Below are 17,927 nucleotides of genomic sequence, written 5' to 3'. Positions count from 1 at the left end.
TGGGCCATTCTAAGGTTGTGATGTCGTGGAGAGCTTCTCTGCAGTGTGAACCCGGGCATTGTCCTTCTGAAACATACCATTAGCAATGTTCGCCATCAAAGGGACAACCACTGGATTGAGTACCCTATCAACGTACTGTCGAGCAGTCATAGTACCCTCAACAAGCACTAATTGTGATTTCACATTGAAGCCAATAGCTCCCCAGACCATAATGCTTGGTGTTGGCCCTGTGTTCCTCTCGACAATAAGATCTGGGCGGCCCCTCTCCCCGGTACTTCGGCGCACACGATTCCGGCGATCACTGCGGGCAAGACAGAAGCGCGATTCATCACTAAAGACGACCCTATGCCATTCGTCGACCCACGTCGATCTTTTCGACACCAGGCCAGCCTTTACACGTCGCTGTTGTGGGGTCAATGGAACACCTTCTGCAGGGACACGGGCTCGTAAGCCAGCTGCACGCAGGCGATTACCAACTGTTGTGTAACGTGGGGTGCCACAGCTGCTCAAATTTGCGCTGCTGTTGTATGGGGTTCCATCCGGGCCATCCGAATGATGCGGCGATCCTCTCTCACAGTTGTCTATCGCGCTGGGCCTGTGCCAGGTCTACTAGTGTGGGTACCTTTATTTGACCACTGGTGCCATACACGTTGTACCGTAGATGCCTGTCGGCCAACACGTGCAGCGACAGTCCTTAGCGATAATCCAGCCTTACACAACCCAATTATCCGAGCCATCTCAAACGGCGACAGCTGTTGTTGATAGCGCACTCTTCTCTGTCGTCGAGGCATGTTTGACGGGGAACACTTTACTGCACAGACTGCAAGTCAACTACGCTACACCAGTGTTCGTATACTGGAGTTGATTCCTCCGCGACCAATCACATGGGGAGACCTGTAGCAACAATCCAATGGGTCTGAAACTTTGATCGTTTACATATCTACATGGCATCGTTCCATATCTTGAAAATCAACGCAAACGACCAATGCCTTCATGTTATGCAATTTCCATTTTCTTAAGTGTAAATTAAAACAGATCATTTGAATATACATAACATGTATGTATGCCTACCCCTTCGTCCCGTTTCTTGATACGAGATCGGGGATGAGGTGAGATGAACTTATATGGCACGTTTTACGGCCGTATGCCCTTCCTAACTCTAACCTCAGCAGAGGAGATAATGAACTTTAAATATGAATGATGATGATGAACAAAATTGGGTAAGGAAGGAAAGATCTTAAAGATCTTCATTGGGGTAATCACATAAACGGGAAATAAAGGTTACGGATCTCTTTACATGGATATGAGGGTATTTAGGGGTTGTGGTCAGACTGTAAAGGAGAGGGCGTATAATACTCTGTTAAGACCCCAATTAGAGTACGGTTCCAGTGTATGGGACCCTCACCAGCAGTACTTGATTCTAGAACTGGAAAAAATCCAAAGAAAAGTAGCTTGAATTTCTCTGAGTGATTTCCGACAAAAGAGTAGTGTTACGAAAATGTTGCAAAGTTTGGACTGGGAAGACTTGGGAGAAAGGAGACGAGCTGCTCGACTAAGAGGTATGTTCCAAGCTGCCAGTGGAGAGATAGGGTGAAATAACATTAGTAGACGAATAAGTTTGAGTGGTGTTTTTAAAAGTAGGAAAGGTCATAAATCAAGAGGACAAATTGGGGAAAACATTCGTTTACGGGAAGGAGAGGTAGGGATTGGAATAATTTGCCAAGGAAGATGTTCAATAAATTTCCAAATTATTTTTGCAATTATTTATTTAGGTAAACAATAATCTGCTACCTGGGCGACTGCCTTAAATGCAGATCAATGGTGATTGATTGATTGATTGATTGATTGATTGATTGATTGATTGATTGATTGATTGATTGATTGATTGATTGATTGATTGATTGATTGATTGATTGATTGATTGATTGATTGATTGATTGATTGATTGATTGATTGATTGATTGATTGATTGATTGATTGATTGATTGATGTGGAAGGAATCGGCTGTGGCCTATGAATAGGAACTGCCCCGGCATTTTCCTAGAAGTGAAAATTGTAAACCACCCATTTTCAGGACAGCCGACGGTGGGATTCGAATCCACGCGTCTCCCGCTCGGTCTTGAATGTATATAACATAGCAATCGTAGCAGCCATGGCCATTTTATTAACGTATAGTCGCAATATTTTCCTGGTGCGAAACTGCGAAACAACGGAAAACCATCTGCAGCGTTAGTAACTCTCCACCACACAAATGCAAGTTCACAACTACATGGAGCGCACCGCGCAGCCAACTAGCTCGGTTAACAACACTAAGAGTTAGAATACTTGTTTAACGAGAAGCACGACTGCATAAACACTCGTTACCAGAAAGAATTTTATTAGTAAAATGGGCTGATCAGAAAAACAAGCCCATAGTGGCGCCTTGATGAGCCTTGGCGTCTGATAGCTCTTCTTTGTTCTCTCGAAGGCTGAATGTGCCTCAAATGAGACCTTACATCTTCTTCCTTGCTTGTTGTTTAAAGGGGTTTAACATCGAAGGTCATCGGCCCCGCTTACATCTTCTTCTTTATCTGTTTACCCTCCAGGGTCGGTTTTCCCCTCGGACTCAGTGAGGATTCTGACCTCTGCCACCTCAGGGGTAGTGTCCTGAAGTTTCAGACTCTGGGCCGGGGATACAACTGGGGAGGATGACCAGTATCTCGCCCAGGCGGCCTCATCTGCTATGCTGAACAGGGGCCTTGCGGGGGGATGGGAACATTGGAAGGGATAGACAAGGAAGAGGGAACGAAGCGGCCGTGGCCTTAAGTTAGGACCATCCCGGCATTTGCCTGGAGGAGAAGTGGGAAACCACGGAAAACCATTTCCAGGATGGCTGAGGTGGGAATCAAACCCACCTCTACTCAGTTGACCTCCCGAGGCTGATTGGACCCCGTTCCAGCCCTCGTACCAATTTTCAAATTTCGTGGCATTGTCGGGAATCGAACCCAGGCCTCCGGGGGGTGGCAGCTAATCACACTAATCACTACACCACAGAGACGGACTCAGAATGTTCTGAAGCGATATTATGAAATACAGTGACTTTTCCTTGATATTAATTTACATGTGATTCACTGCGCAGATCAGATGGCCACCGGCTGCCAACTGATGAGAAAGCACCACTCAGATGCGGAAGGTATTCTTACCGTGCTCGATACGTGACGGCAGACACAGTGTATTGCGGTGAATCACCATCTATGACACCTGGTGATTATTATTGTGTCTGAGAATTCAAAATATGATAGCGAGGAGTGTATTTGTAGATCTGACCTCGAGGTCATAGCTTGGAATGTAGAGAGGACCGTTGAAGTATGGTCATGTAACTTAAAATATTTTCAGTCTGTTGAACACACAAGCTAAATATAAATCTTCTTCTTCTTCTTCTGCCGCTGTTCCCACACATGTGGGGTCGCGGGTGCGAACTGTGTCGCACATGTGGATTTCGCCCTGTTTTACGGCCGGGTGCCCTTCCTGACACCAACCTTATATGGAAGGATGTAATCACTATTGCGTGTTTCTGTGGTGGTTGGTAGTGTAGTGTGTTGTCTGCATATGAAGAGGAAAGTGTAGGAACAAACATACCCAGTCCCTGAGCCAGAAGAATTAATCAAGCACGATTAAAATCCCCGACCCGGCCGAGAATCGAACCCGGGACCCTCTAAATCGAAGGCGTCAACGCTGACCCTTCAGCCAATGAGTCGGACACAAACTAAATATAAATATTACGCTATAACATGTCAGTAAAAAGTACGTTATTAAACAAGGAATAAAAATACACACTATTATTTTATTTTTATTCATTTTAATAATGTTTTTATTTGTATTTTTACGGGTATGTTATAGTGTAATATTTATTTGTAACTTGTATGTCCGACAGACTGAAAAGCATGTATGTGCGCTCGCATCCGGGAGATAGTGGGTTCGAACCCCACTGTCGGCAGCCCTGAAGATGGTTTTCCGTGGTTTCCCATTTTCACACCAGGAAAATGCTGGGGCTGTACTTTAGTCAAGGCCACGGTCGCTTCCTTCCCATTCCTAGGTCTTTCCTATCTCATTGTTGCCATAAGACCTATCGTGTTGGTGCGACGTAAAGCAAATAACTAAAGAAAAAGCATGTAAGTTATATTTAACTACGTCGATACTGGGAAGTACAGCTTCCTTCTTAACAAATGGTCATTCCCATGACATGCCAAGCCGTTAACTTTGTCTTGACCAGATACGGTGGTTCTCATATCAAAGAGAAGTCGCAGTGTGGTTTTCTTTTTGTCTTTGTTTCCTTGAAATTGCACCAACTTAGACAGGGTATTCGCGACGATGGGATAGGAAAACGAAAGAAGTGACCATCGGCTTGATTAAGCTGCCGGTACAGTAGTGTAGTGTGGTGTAGTAGTGGTGTTTTAAGAGAAAGTACAACTGGACAACTATTCTACCTTAACAATAATCAGAAGGGAAAATGGAAGATATCCGATTGTTCCAAGAATAAATATGTTGGTATATATAATAATTCCGTGTGGCTATATCTAGCCGAGTGCAGCCCTTGTAAGGCAGACCCTCCGATGAGGGTGGGCGGCATCTGCCATTTGTAGGTAACTGCGTATTATTGTGGTGGACGATAGTGTTATGTGCAGGGATGTTGGGGACAGCACAAACACCCAGTCCCGGGCCACTGGAATTAACCAATTAAGGTTAAAATCCCCGACCCGGCCGGGAATCGAACCCGGGACCCTCTGAACCGAAGGCCAGTACGCTGACCATTCGGCCAACGAGTCGGACAAGATGTTGGTAAAAGAAAGGGAAAGCCTACGAAAAGCGTTCATGTCCACTTATGCTTCGCGAACATAAGACCCCGGAGATCGGAGAAGAATAAGAATTGACCAAGAGAATTCAGATAGAAAAGTTGAAAGTGAGGAGGCACAAGTAAGTGTCAGACTGGGCTGGGGGCACCGTCGTTTCCAAACCAAGTTGAGAACTCCTTGTCCCCCTTCAAGTTACCTCCTACAACAGGAAGGCACGAACCGCCTAGCCAACTCGTTCGGTGTTCCAGTTGTCTTGTTAGTAGAGATACTGTGTATTGCTTCAAGGGGAAATGCAGCAAGATAACCTCTCCTTCTTAACTAGGATAGAGGTCCTACCATGCAAAGAATGAAATTATCCACAAATGAAAGGCAAAATGAGATACTCTAGAAGCAAACCTAATACCAGCGGAATCAGAAGAGAACAAGAGTTGACCAAGGAAAGTTAGGTAGGAAATATGAAAGTGAAGAACGTTGCACAAATAAGCAGAAATAATGCTAGACTCAGCTAGGAGTCGTGTGATCACTATCTCTTGGGCCCAAGTTGAGAATACACTTCTATGTATAATGGTGGACGACAATGGCTCATGTACTTACGACTCTTGCCCTCTTCGTCTGGTTGTATGTTGAAGGATGTATCTCGCATCTTAGGACATGCAGGATTACTGTGGGTGTATTCTGTGCTACGTGATTAGAATTGAGGAGCTATCTGACGGTGAGATAGCGGCCCCGGTCTAGAAAGCCAAGAATAACGGCCGAGAGGATTCGTCGTGCTGACCACACGACACCTCGTAATCTGCAGGCTTTCGGGCTGAGCAGCGGTCGTTTGGTAGGCCAAGGCCCTTCAAAGGCTGTAGTGCCATTGGCGGGGGGGGGAGGCGGGGGGTATTCTGTGCTCCCACCCTCAGGGGTTTCCCAGGTATCTTCAGGAAACTGTTTTATATTCATTGCAGTCCTCCTGCAACTGTAACCGTTAGGTCCTCAGTGACGCCATTATTATTATTATTATTATTATTATTATTATTATTATTATTATTATTATTATTATTATTATTATTATCAGCATAGCACAATACCTTTTGAATGCCTTGAGCAATGTTAGAAAGGGGCCCATTCTTTAGGATTTTGATATCAATAAGATGGTTTTCATTTTAAATAATCTCTACAGAAAATATTAACTCTATCATCGCGAGGAAAACTTCCGTACTAACAATCCATTTTTGAAATATTTTTTAAACTCCATGCATCATACTGTATATATCAGTCCTTGTAAAAACACCTGCTCTCTGTTAAAATATCCTACGTTGTAGACGGATTGTCCTTGTTTGTAATGACAAAAGCCAGGATAACGGGGAACTGTCGTCTTCAGAGCATGAATGTGTTTCAATGCTAATGACCTCCGTTGCGATTTAAGATTCTTTTCAGAGAACTTCTCTTGTTGGCACCCTCGTTGGAATAATTGATCATCACGAACTCCTGCACTCTTCGCGTTACCTCCATGCACACTTGCTAATTTCCTAGGCATTCTGGCCTTGGACATACGACAGAGGAACTGGATATTATTATTATTATTATTATTATTATTATTATTATTATTATTATTATTATTATTATTATTATTATTATTCAAAATACGGGTGCCAACTTATCCGAAAGGTGTGTATATTGCGTACCAAACTAATAAGGTGTATGTCGTACATTTGAAGTCATAACACTTCAGATTAGTCTAAGCGCTGTAGTTACTGCACTCTTGCTCGCATCTCCGGTGTCCCCGCGGCACAGTACAAACTACATCGCGTAGGGCCCTTTACGATCGATGCGCGCCAAGTGACAGGTCTGCTCGTAGGTCGAGAAAATCTTTGATGGTGTCATCAGGAGCAATTTTATGCTTTCCCTGATCCACGATATTCTGCGCTGTTCTAATAAACTCGAAATATCTCTCTTTATGTACAAACACGAATAAGTTAAGATGGAAGGCATTAACTAATGTTTGAGTGAAAAATCGCACAATGCCGCGGATTCACATTAAGGCTTTTTTTTAATTGTAGGTCTGTAGTTTTCCTGGAAAAAATCGATGTTTGCAGACTTTCTTGAGCGGCCATTTATCAATCATTTTCGTAAGAATACGGTACATTATCTCAAAAACTATTGCACCAACCAACTTGAAATTATTCGACTATGTTTATAGGCTGTTGTGCACTAATCCCATTAACAATAGTAATTGTACTGCAAATAGAAAACTTCAGCTTACCCCAGTTATTTCTGCAGTCCATGGAGCCAATCAGGCTCATTTTGGTTTTGGCCGGGGGTTTAAGTCCGAATGCCCTTCCCGATGCCACGAGATTTCTGAGATGAAAATCTAAACCCAGGACTGACCGAGATTCGAACCTCGTCTACCGGGCAAAAAGCCAGCAGCTAAGCCACTAAGTCTATCGCGCCACCTTGTATTGTTCATAGAGAGAGAAAATTAAACGTTTTTCCTTCGTTACATTTTTAAAGCGAAATTCTAAGGAAAGTTTGAAACATTACACCAAGAATTTTCAATAGATTGTAATGTGTGGATTCTTCCCTGCGTGTGCCAAATTTGAATTCTCCTACTTAAATAGTTAGCTCGTCCGCCTCTGTGGTGTAGTGGTTAATGTGATTAGCTGCCACCCACAGAGGCCTGGGTTCGATTCCCGGCTCTGCCACGAAATTTGAAAAGTGGTACGAGGGCTGGAACGGGGTCCACTCAGCCTCCGGAGGTCAACTGAGTAGAGGGGGTTCGATTCCCTCCTCAGCCATCCTGGAAGTGGTTTTCCGTGGTTTCCACTTTCTTCTCCAGGCAAATGCAGGGATGGTACCTAACTTAACGCCACGGCCGCTTCCTTCCCTCTTCCTTGTCTATCCCTTCCAAACTTCTCATCCCTCCACAAGGCCCCTGTTCAGCAAAGCAGGTGAGGCCGCCTGGGCGAGGTACTGGTCATCCTCCCCAGTTCATCCCCCGACCCAGGGTCTGAAGCTCCAGGACACTGCCCTTGAGGCGGTAGAAGTGGGATCCCTCGCTGAGTCCGAGGGTAAAAACGACCCTGGAGGGTAAACAGATGAAGAAGAAAAAGAAGAAATAGCTCGCAAAAGGTACCGTTTCCTAAAAGTTGAAGGCTTGGGAATTCGTTCTTTAATGGATAAAGTTGGTAATAGTGCCTTCTTTAAGGATTTTAACCATTATTTATATTGTAAAGTGAGGTTGGTTATCTATGTGCATAAATTTTCATGACAATTTAATCAGTGGTTCTGATAGTAGAAGCGCAATACTGGAACAGGAGCAATCTGGTATGGTCAGTTAATGCCACCTTAAAGAGGTGAACATAGAGAATTATTAAATTAAATTAATTTTTACTAACATATTTCTGTCTGGCATCTGAATTTTGCAGCCACAATATAAAATAGGATTATGATTTAGTTTCAAAATCATTCTTTTAATAAAGATAGTCCAGTTGCAACTGCATTACTTGTACTGTATTTCATGACCTCTAATACAAATTATGTACTCACATCCATCCAACTGATGGTACCTTTAATATAAAACACATACACATGCCTTTCTCTTTCTGCCTTCCTAGCCTTCAATTTACAACACTCATTTCCTCTCAGTCTTCTGTTTTACCTTCCCTCTTCTCAGCATTGACTACTGTAATTTGACTGGTCTACTTAAATTTAGAACCATTTCTGGAATGCGTGGCCAGATGCGTGTTATTTCTTTTACAATATTTTTTCACTCTTCCTCCACTCAGTTTCTATGGCATGCCTATTACTCCAAATCTCGTCAATATCTGCTTTGTGCCTCCCAAAACATGTTTCCCTGGATATTGGAGGCAGACACATATCATCCCGTTGTGCATTTAATATTGTTTTTCCACTCCCACTTCAGAAAATATGCTAATATGATGTTGTGTTCAGAGAATTAGGCTTAGGAAACTTCTTGGAAAACAATGGTTCAGTAACAAACACGTGAAACCGTGGAAGAACGTTTAGGTCTAGTCTAGTGTCAGGCCTAAGACGAAACGCTGGTTTTATAGAGCAAACGCTAGAAAAGCCTTACGTATATTTTTTTTTATTTGCTCTATGGGTGTGAGAAATCTAATTCCCTCATCCGGAACTTAGAATTTCCATTTGACAAAAAGCACGTCCTCGCCTAGGAAAGCTGCTTATCTCTCTTACAACTTAATCATTAGAATTCCGAATACTATCTAATCGTATTTACAAAACAATATTGCTACTTACGTTTGGTGTCTTGTTACAAGTCAAAAATGGTGTAACTGTGCTATGACCAACGAGAGGTCCACACTATATTTTGTCACTTATGGGATGCTTTGACGGTCAAGAAAATGTTAGTATTGTAGTGGAATGGCCTATTGGATTGAATTAAATACGAATAGTAAGGTTTTGTAAATAAACTATGCCCTACATTACCCATCCATACACGCATTTTACTAGAAGTATAAAAGCTGAAAACAGTTACAAATGTTTAAAATGTGTGTCTTTCAGAAATGTTTTCTACTTCAAAAGTATTCAGAAATGTTTGTTTATTTGTAAAATAATCTCTCAACTTCAAAACGAAACAATAATAATTACATAAACTTCACAAGTTATTGAAAGAAATCGAGAGTATGCATTTCAAAGTAATTTTTTTCTGCTAGTGGCTTTACGTCGCACCGTCTTATGGCGACGATGGGATAGGAAAGGCCTAGGAGTTGGAAGGAAGCGGCCGTGGCCTTAATTAAGGTACAGACCCAGCATTTGCCTGGTGTGAAGATGGGAAACCACGGAGAACCATCTTCAGGGCTGCCGACAGTGGGATTCGAACCCAATATCTCCCGGATGCGAGCTCACACCCGCATGCTTCTAACCGCTCGGCCAACTCGCCCGGTTTTCAAAGTTAAAACGTGCTTAGAAACTTACGGTAGGGAAACCTGAAAAATCGACTGGCACTCAGGTGGTTAAATAATTGATCTGCCACCCTTTTCCATTCCACCTTTTAACATTCCAATAACACCATTAGTCTTTACGTGATTCTCTTTCACATACCTAACACCCTTCCTTCGTACACTCTCCGAGACTCTTCTGAATTTCAAAGAGGATTCAAGTATTAAATTAATTGAAGAATTGCTTATTTCCCAGAGAGAAAATTACGTATAAATGGTTTTATTAACATGTGCAGGTATTCACAATGAAATAAATAGTTAATGCAGTTACATAATGTTGCAAAAAAGCGTTACGATTATGATGATCATATGGAAAACCATATTACTTACAGCATTAACAAACATTTGCTATCAAAAAACATCACGTTGCACAATCAATACTGCGCTGGCCGCTTCAAAGACTTCGAGCTCTTAGATAAATATATGAGGCAGTCTAAAGCACAACCAACAGGAGATTTTTCACTTAATTTGTCTGGAGATTTTCACTTTCGTAGCAGAAAACATTCCACATTAGAGCTCAGAAACCTAAATTGAGTGTCTCAATCCCAGTCCATGGCGGTTATCCTGAATTTTATTATATCCAGTTTTCTTTCACATTCTCTTCAGGCAAAACAAGGAAAGTATTGAATTCCAGTTTTTTCTTCGCCTACCTCAATCCTTGACCCAAATAGTTACTGGTATACATACTTAAATGTTCATCAGAACGGCGCACTTCCACAAGGCTGATTATGAACGTATGCCAATAGACTCTAAGCAAAATGATTAAGGTAACGATTAGGACTGTTGCTCTAGAAATGTATTCCTTAACGTGCCATTAAATCTAAAGACATAAAAGCTCTCTAAAATGCTACCCAAGACAGTGGGATTCGATTCCACAATCTCTAACACAGAGAGTGAGTGGTTCAACCAACTGCGCTAGACAGTCTGCCACACTAATCAGATCATTATTAGTAACAATAACAATATTAATAATCATACTCTTACTTTTACATTCCACTAACTGCGTTTATGGTTTTCGGAGGCGTCAGGATGCCAGAAATGTTGTCCCCTTACAGTTAGGTAATATTGACAAAATTATTACGATTTTGATGATCATATGGAACATGCTGGTAAATCTACTGACACAAGAATGATGTATTTCAGAACCTTCAAATACCACTGGACTGAGCCAGGATCGAACCTGTCCCCTTGGGGTCAGAAAGTCAGGATTCTACCTTCAAAGCCACTGATTTTCATCCTAGAAATAGTCATTAATACGGCCTTACAGTGACATTTCCCACATACTTTATTTAACTTAGGTTCGTACTAGTAATACCAGTTGATTTCATATAGTGTAGATGTATAGGTATATTAGTATTATATAGAATGCAACGGTAACTATTTGCTATTTAGATCCAAATCATATGTAAGACATTTAAAGGACATCGGTTCTTAACTGTATATAGACCTTTCATTAAAATAAATATATAAAATATATAAATAAGAAAACTATATGTCCGAGTTTTTGGCTGAATGGTCAGCGCTGTAGTCTTCGGTTCTCAAAGCCTGGGTTCGATTTCCAGGTGAACTGAGGATTTTAACCACGTCCGGTTAATTAGTCTAGCACATGGATGGGTGTTTGTTTTCATGTTAATACACATATTCATTTACATGCAACACATTACACTACAAACACCACAGTAACACGCATGGGGATGGCGTCAGGAAAGGTATCCGGCCATAAAACTGGTCTAAACCCATACAAGTGCCTACCCTAGGTAATTGAGTAAAGGCCAGAAAGAGGGATAAAGAAGTGTCTTAGCCTATCAAACTCATTCCTGCCAAGCCAGGTGGCCTAAAGATATTGGAGTGTCAAGTGATTGACGAGATAACGTCTTGGTCGAGGTAATAAATAAATAACATAAATAAAGTTATATATTATGGTTAAGATGACTCAATAATATCAGCCTTAATTCGTATGTACACTCTATTTTCTATAAATCATTTTCAGAAAGTCCAGGTTCATTTCTAGTAGGACATTCTCCTCACAGTGCATTCACTATATCTTCTGGTATGCGCTAGAACAAATTTATTACTTTCAGACCCGTCACAGTCTCTCACATTTTTTCTTCTAGTGAACTGACGTCACACAGATGAGTAAGGGCCAGGGATGGGAAGGTATCGGGCATGACCTTAATTAAGGTAAAGCCCCCAGTATTTGTCTGGTGTTAAAGTGGGAAACCACGAACAACTACCTTTACAACTACCTTTTAGTGCTGCCGACTGTGGTATTCGAACACACAATCACCCGAATGCAAGCTCACAGCTACTTGACTCGAACCGCATGTCCAACTCACTCGGCTGTCTCAGTGTCATCTTTGGCTTTGTCAGTACAAAAGTGACCGAGATATGAACAATGCTAGTAATACAGTTTCTTACGTAACCAGTCCCTGTTGTGAATAGTGCGAAAGTTATGGGGGCTTAGCATATTGATACTTATTACCACCTCCTAGCTAAGTGAGGAAAGAAACGGGGAACTACATATCTCCTCATTCCTCTACTATGCCTCTTTAGTGAAGCCTGGTCAACGAGAGCCGGTGGTGGAAATATTGAAGATCCAACCACCCCTCGACTAAGCACAGAGCATGCATACCTACATTTCCAAACACAGATATTAGTTGTGTGATTTAAGAAAAACATACATTTCCTATAGATACTTCAGTATTATGTAAAATCAATAACAACCTAAATTAGATAATTCTAACGGGAAAAATTAATTATAATAATTAATAATTGGCATTACAAGTTATACTATAATTTTCTGTATATAATTGAATATAACTCCGAAATTATTCAGCAGAACGTCGGGTATGCGAGTACACACCTTGCACTGTGCAGTAGATTATTTAAAGGTCACGTTTATACAAATACTTTTAAAACTCTCTTTTCTTATTTTTTTCTTTAAAAATGAAGTGAGGGACGTAATTCGTACCGGTACTGTACTTTAAAATAAAGATGACGACAGCTCTTCGTAATCGTGGTATAACTCTATTCTACTCGTCTCACCACATAAAGAAAAAGTTATTTCATCCCTGAGCTTAACGAAGTTCTGAACACATCAAATAAATTTCTTTACTTAGCCCTAAACGTAGCTGGCACTATTCAGAATTATCTCTATGTGCACGATTATTACAATATAGTCTTCTATATTAACACAGAAAAATTGATTACAGTCTCAAGCATACCAGATCATGCAAAAATAACTTTGCTTCTTTTATTATTATAATCATAATAATAATAATAATAATAATAATAATAATAATAATAATAATAATAATGGCATGTGACCTCCGGAGAGGCCTGGTGCAGATATTTTGAGTTGACTCCTTGTAAGCGACCTGCGCATCTGTGAGAATGGAGCCCTTCATGCGACGAATTATAATGCTGAAGAGACCACACACGTACGCACGCACGCACGCACGCACACATACATACTGAGCCCAATTGGCTCATATCATTGTCTTTAAAAATATTAGAAATTAAAAAAATGGCATATGAGGGAATAGCCGCGGTTACATTATAGGCCGGATGTGTGGCGCCATTTCGCTTGCCCAGGTTTAAAGATAGTTCCACGTGTCAAGGTCATCTTATGATGAAATGGAAAGCATTGGAATATTCCATGAGGTGTGATGACCAAAGTCACCAGATTTAAGTTGGCAACATTTTCAGGCAGCGAATCGCAGCAGAGCAGGTTTTGGAATGATGGGGGTAAATTAAAGATGGGTGCCGCATAAATGACTTCTAAAATAATTAAATCCACCAGGGGATAAGGTGAAAACAAGATTAAACCATTTGGAGAACAATAATTAAAGACGGCGTATTTGCAACAATTTATTGGAATAAATAATCGCAGGCATGTGTGACGGGATGTTACATCATTGTTAATGGGGTTCCCCGAGCTCCCTATCGAGGATCCGGCGTGCATGGAGAGGACGCGAGCCGCTAAGAACAGGCACTCTGCTACGGAAATTTGAACGTGTCGGACGTACGTGTATGTGGTTCACGAGAACCCTAATCTAGAGCATTTCCTATCAAATAACTAGCTGTCGAAGATACTACGGGTCCGATAGACTTTGCATTTAACTCAATAATGACCGAAATTTTTGTAAATTCAAGAAAGTGAATTTTTACAACATTAACTGAAAATTAGGATCGGAGCGAGATCAAACAAGGACGCATCGCAGTGCCACGTGTAAACTCGCGGAAAGCAGAGACAAAGTGTATATTACAATTGTGAATAAGTGTATGTGCTAGAATAATTTAACTATATCTGTGTTTTTTTTTTATATGTATTTTAGTGTAGTAAGAAGTGATGAGCGTGTGATTTCATGAAAGCAACAAGAGTGAAGACCATGGTTGTGAAGAATGGTCTTGGTTCAGGTTCTGAGGCCGTTAGCATGATGGCTTAAGTACATCATGGGGCCGACCTGAAACCATGAGGCCGTGGAGCTGAGTATGGAGCGTCGCCGAGTCGATAAGTACCCTGATTCATTATCTAGCATGTGCATGATTAGCTGTTAACTGTAAATAAATTAATGCATGATTATTCGTTTATTTTCCTTTTTAAGTACTGTAGCAAGGATAGTTAGGTTTTTTTTAGGTTTTATTTTATGCTGATGCCTAGGGGGGTGTACATATTGTAATATTAGCGTGTGTTAAAATATGGTCTTCGCGAGTGTGAAAATAATGTGTGTAAATAATGATTTTCCATTACGGGTGTGAAATATGGTTTTTTTTTCTCAGTGCGTGATCTTCTAGCAAATATTAGCGTGTGCGTGTGTGAATATTTAATGACGTAGGAGGCATCAGTAAGGATTAGTTAGAGGGAATAGATAGATTAACCTGGCATGTCGCATGAAAGTTCATCAAGAAAATTTCCATGACCAAAGTTTCGAACCTTGATCTTTCCGGCACATTACAGTGGAAATTTTGAAATAGATGTCATCAGTAAGTAACAGGTAGTGCTAACCAGTGAATTAAAATTTTTGTGCTGTAGGAAATAAGTGTCGTTCTATTAATTTATCCGGAATATAGCTAGCTAGTATTGAAGCAGGGACCTCTAAGACACAGATTGCCAACCGCAGGGTCGAACCAATGATATCGTACAACGCCACAGATGTAAAATACCGGCATAGTGATATATGTGTTCCCGAGAATGTTGGATGAAAAAGGTAGTACAAATATACGTGAAAGATGGAACAAAATGAGATGTATTGAGAGTGTCATATATAATTAGTTACTGTTCGCACCGAGAGTAAGAATACGCAGATATTGTGGAGGAAACATATGGCTTCATTTAGAGCGGAGAGAGAGAGAATATTAAGTGGGTGCGGACAAATTAGAATGCCGTGTCAATGAAACGTGTCGGGCGTGAGATAAGGCAGCAGACCGGGACGGCGTGTTGTGTATTAGAGAAGCTATGGTAGCTGTAGTAGGGTCTTTAAGTAAAATATATTACAGTCATTTGTTAGATAATTCTGTTTTGTAGAACTTAGGACAGCACAATAAAATTGATTAATAACAGATATATTTCGTGACAGTTTATTGCGGCAAGCATAATGATAGGTCACTGTAATGATGCCATGTTGAGGGTCGGAGTTCGATGCCCGGCCGAGCCAGTGTATAATGATTTTCCCTGTGACTATATGATTGAAATTATGTTGTGTTTGTTTATGTTATATGTTCTTCGATATGTGGGCAATGCAAATTTTGATTTTGCAGTTGCAATATTTCTTGTGATGTTGAATTCAGTTCACGGTGGTTGTTTATACTTGCGGCAATGAGGTTCATCCCATTGTCTGTAGAATCAGTGTAGGTTAAGATGTATTTAACATTATAGTATAGGGTTTCTTGCTACAGGGTAGGCATATGTTTTGTGTATGATAAACAGCTAATTAAGCATATGTGAGATATTTATCATTTTAATGAATCGGTAAATTAATTTAATTTATTTATGTCAGGGTTACTTTTCGATTTCGTGCGTGCGTTCCATATTATCAGCATTATATGAGGGGAGGATGGTACTGAGAAAGAATAAGTTAAATAGTTTCGGACTCAAATAATAATAGGGACTATTTTTATATAAAATTTGTGATGAATAATTTTATGATATATAAAATTTTGGATTGAATTACCAAATCTAACAAACGTAATTGGATAAATTTATGATTTCAAGGTAACAATTATACCGACATTGATAACTGCGAATTTGTAAATTATAATGAATTTAATGGATTTAATTAATTAAAGATGAGTTGTGAATTACACGGTGGATGTTGCTTAATGAATTTACACAGCCTCATACATTTCATTTCGAAGAGTGTATTTAAATAAATAATTTGGTATTTAGTAAATGGTAACTACAAGGTTTATAATATGGTGAGGAAATAACTTAAAGGTATGGAGAGCAAATATGAATTTGTTATTCAAAGAATGAACGGAAGAAGTTTTGGTTGTATTAACATTTTAAAAAGGTACTTTGACAAATTAACAAAGGTCATGATGATAGATTATTATAATATTTTATTATTGAAAATTTTGAAATATGGTGTTACCAAAATATGAGTGGAATGGAATTGGATTAAAATTTTTGAAGTACTGAAGTAGAGTTGATGAATAAGATGAAAGGGAATTGTAATAAAGATGAAGTAATGTGTTTAGAAGGATTTGAAATCTATGAGTCATGAGGTTGATATTTTATAGTCGAGGGTGATAGAGGTTGTGAACAATATTTGGTCCGAAGAGTTTATTGTTTGTATAGAAGTATATTGCTTTGCCAAAGTTTAGCCTTTTCAATAAACATTAACATTCGTAAATGTTCTCATTCGGATTTTTATTTAATTATTTTATTTCTTCTCTTTTATCCTTCCCGCTTGATTAATTTAAGGTTAGTTTATAATATCTGAAGATATCTCTGAGGGTAGTACCCAGTCAGCGACCCTGGGATGTCTCGAGCCGGCGCCACATTTCAAAGGCAGGAAGGGTAGAGGGTTGAGTTGTCGCCCGTGACGTGGGGCACGATTGTGTGTTTACCCATTAAGTGGAACGAAGTTGATCATGGTGATGATAGAAATTTTGGGAAAAATTTTGGAAAAATCCTAAATTTCGGGTTTCACGATTTTTGTTAGATATTTTATGAGTGACATGTAAATGTAGATTATTTTGCGAAACTGAATGAGAACAGATCGTGAGTACCATTGTTATGGACATAGGCTCATGGCAGTCACTTAATAGAAATGCCCAAAAGAATAGAGGGATTGTGTTAAATCCAAACGAGGTTAAAAATGTCTGGTTTATTCTTCAAATAAATTCAGCCAGGGGCAATAGTTAAGAATAATTGTAGATTTTCGTGGAAGGATGAGATGACCTCGGTCTCAAGTTGTGGAAAATGGCAGTGACAAATGTTATGGTGTCAGTTTACGACGATATGGACCATTGTTTCGGTCATATCCGCCGTAATGCTGAGGGCATGTGTTTGTATACTGGCATGTACTGTATGTGAAGTACTTAATAATTCGAAAGCCCAATGATAGTATCGCGATATTCAGTGTTTCAATGTTAAACTTCTTTGGGGCTGTGTTAATTATTTGTTAGCGAATTTATTTCGGGTTTTGCTTTCTTTGTATAAACTTTGGCAAAATGTAGATGAAATAGGGACAGCTTTTAGATGGCAATGTTTGGCCAAATTTTTGATTGATATTATCCACGTAACGTAAAGTAAAGAAGCTGGAATTAAATTATATGATAATAATTATGGAAATTTGAACTTATTCTTTCTCATATCCACGGCACATGGTTAGAGGGAAGGCCCGTTTTCTCAGTGAGATAATATGGTAGATGTGGAGGTGATGAAGGGTCTTATGACCGAACTCATGAATGAATTGAGGGAGGACATGAATGAACAATTTAGGGAAGCGAAGGAGAGCACCAATGAACAATTTAGGGAAGTTAAGGAGAGTGCAAATGAACAATTTCAAGGTGTTAACCAACAATTTCAAGGTGTCAATGAACAATTTAAAGAAGTTAAGGAGAGTGCAAATGAACAATTTCAAGGTGTTAATGAACAATTTAAAGAAGTTAAGGAGAGTGCAAATGA

The sequence above is a fragment of the Anabrus simplex genome, chromosome 1 (genome assembly GCF_040414725.1).
Source record: "Anabrus simplex isolate iqAnaSimp1 chromosome 1, ASM4041472v1, whole genome shotgun sequence".
NCBI lineage: Eukaryota > Metazoa > Arthropoda > Insecta > Orthoptera > Tettigoniidae > Anabrus > Anabrus simplex.
This window is presented reverse-complemented; position numbering follows the sequence as displayed.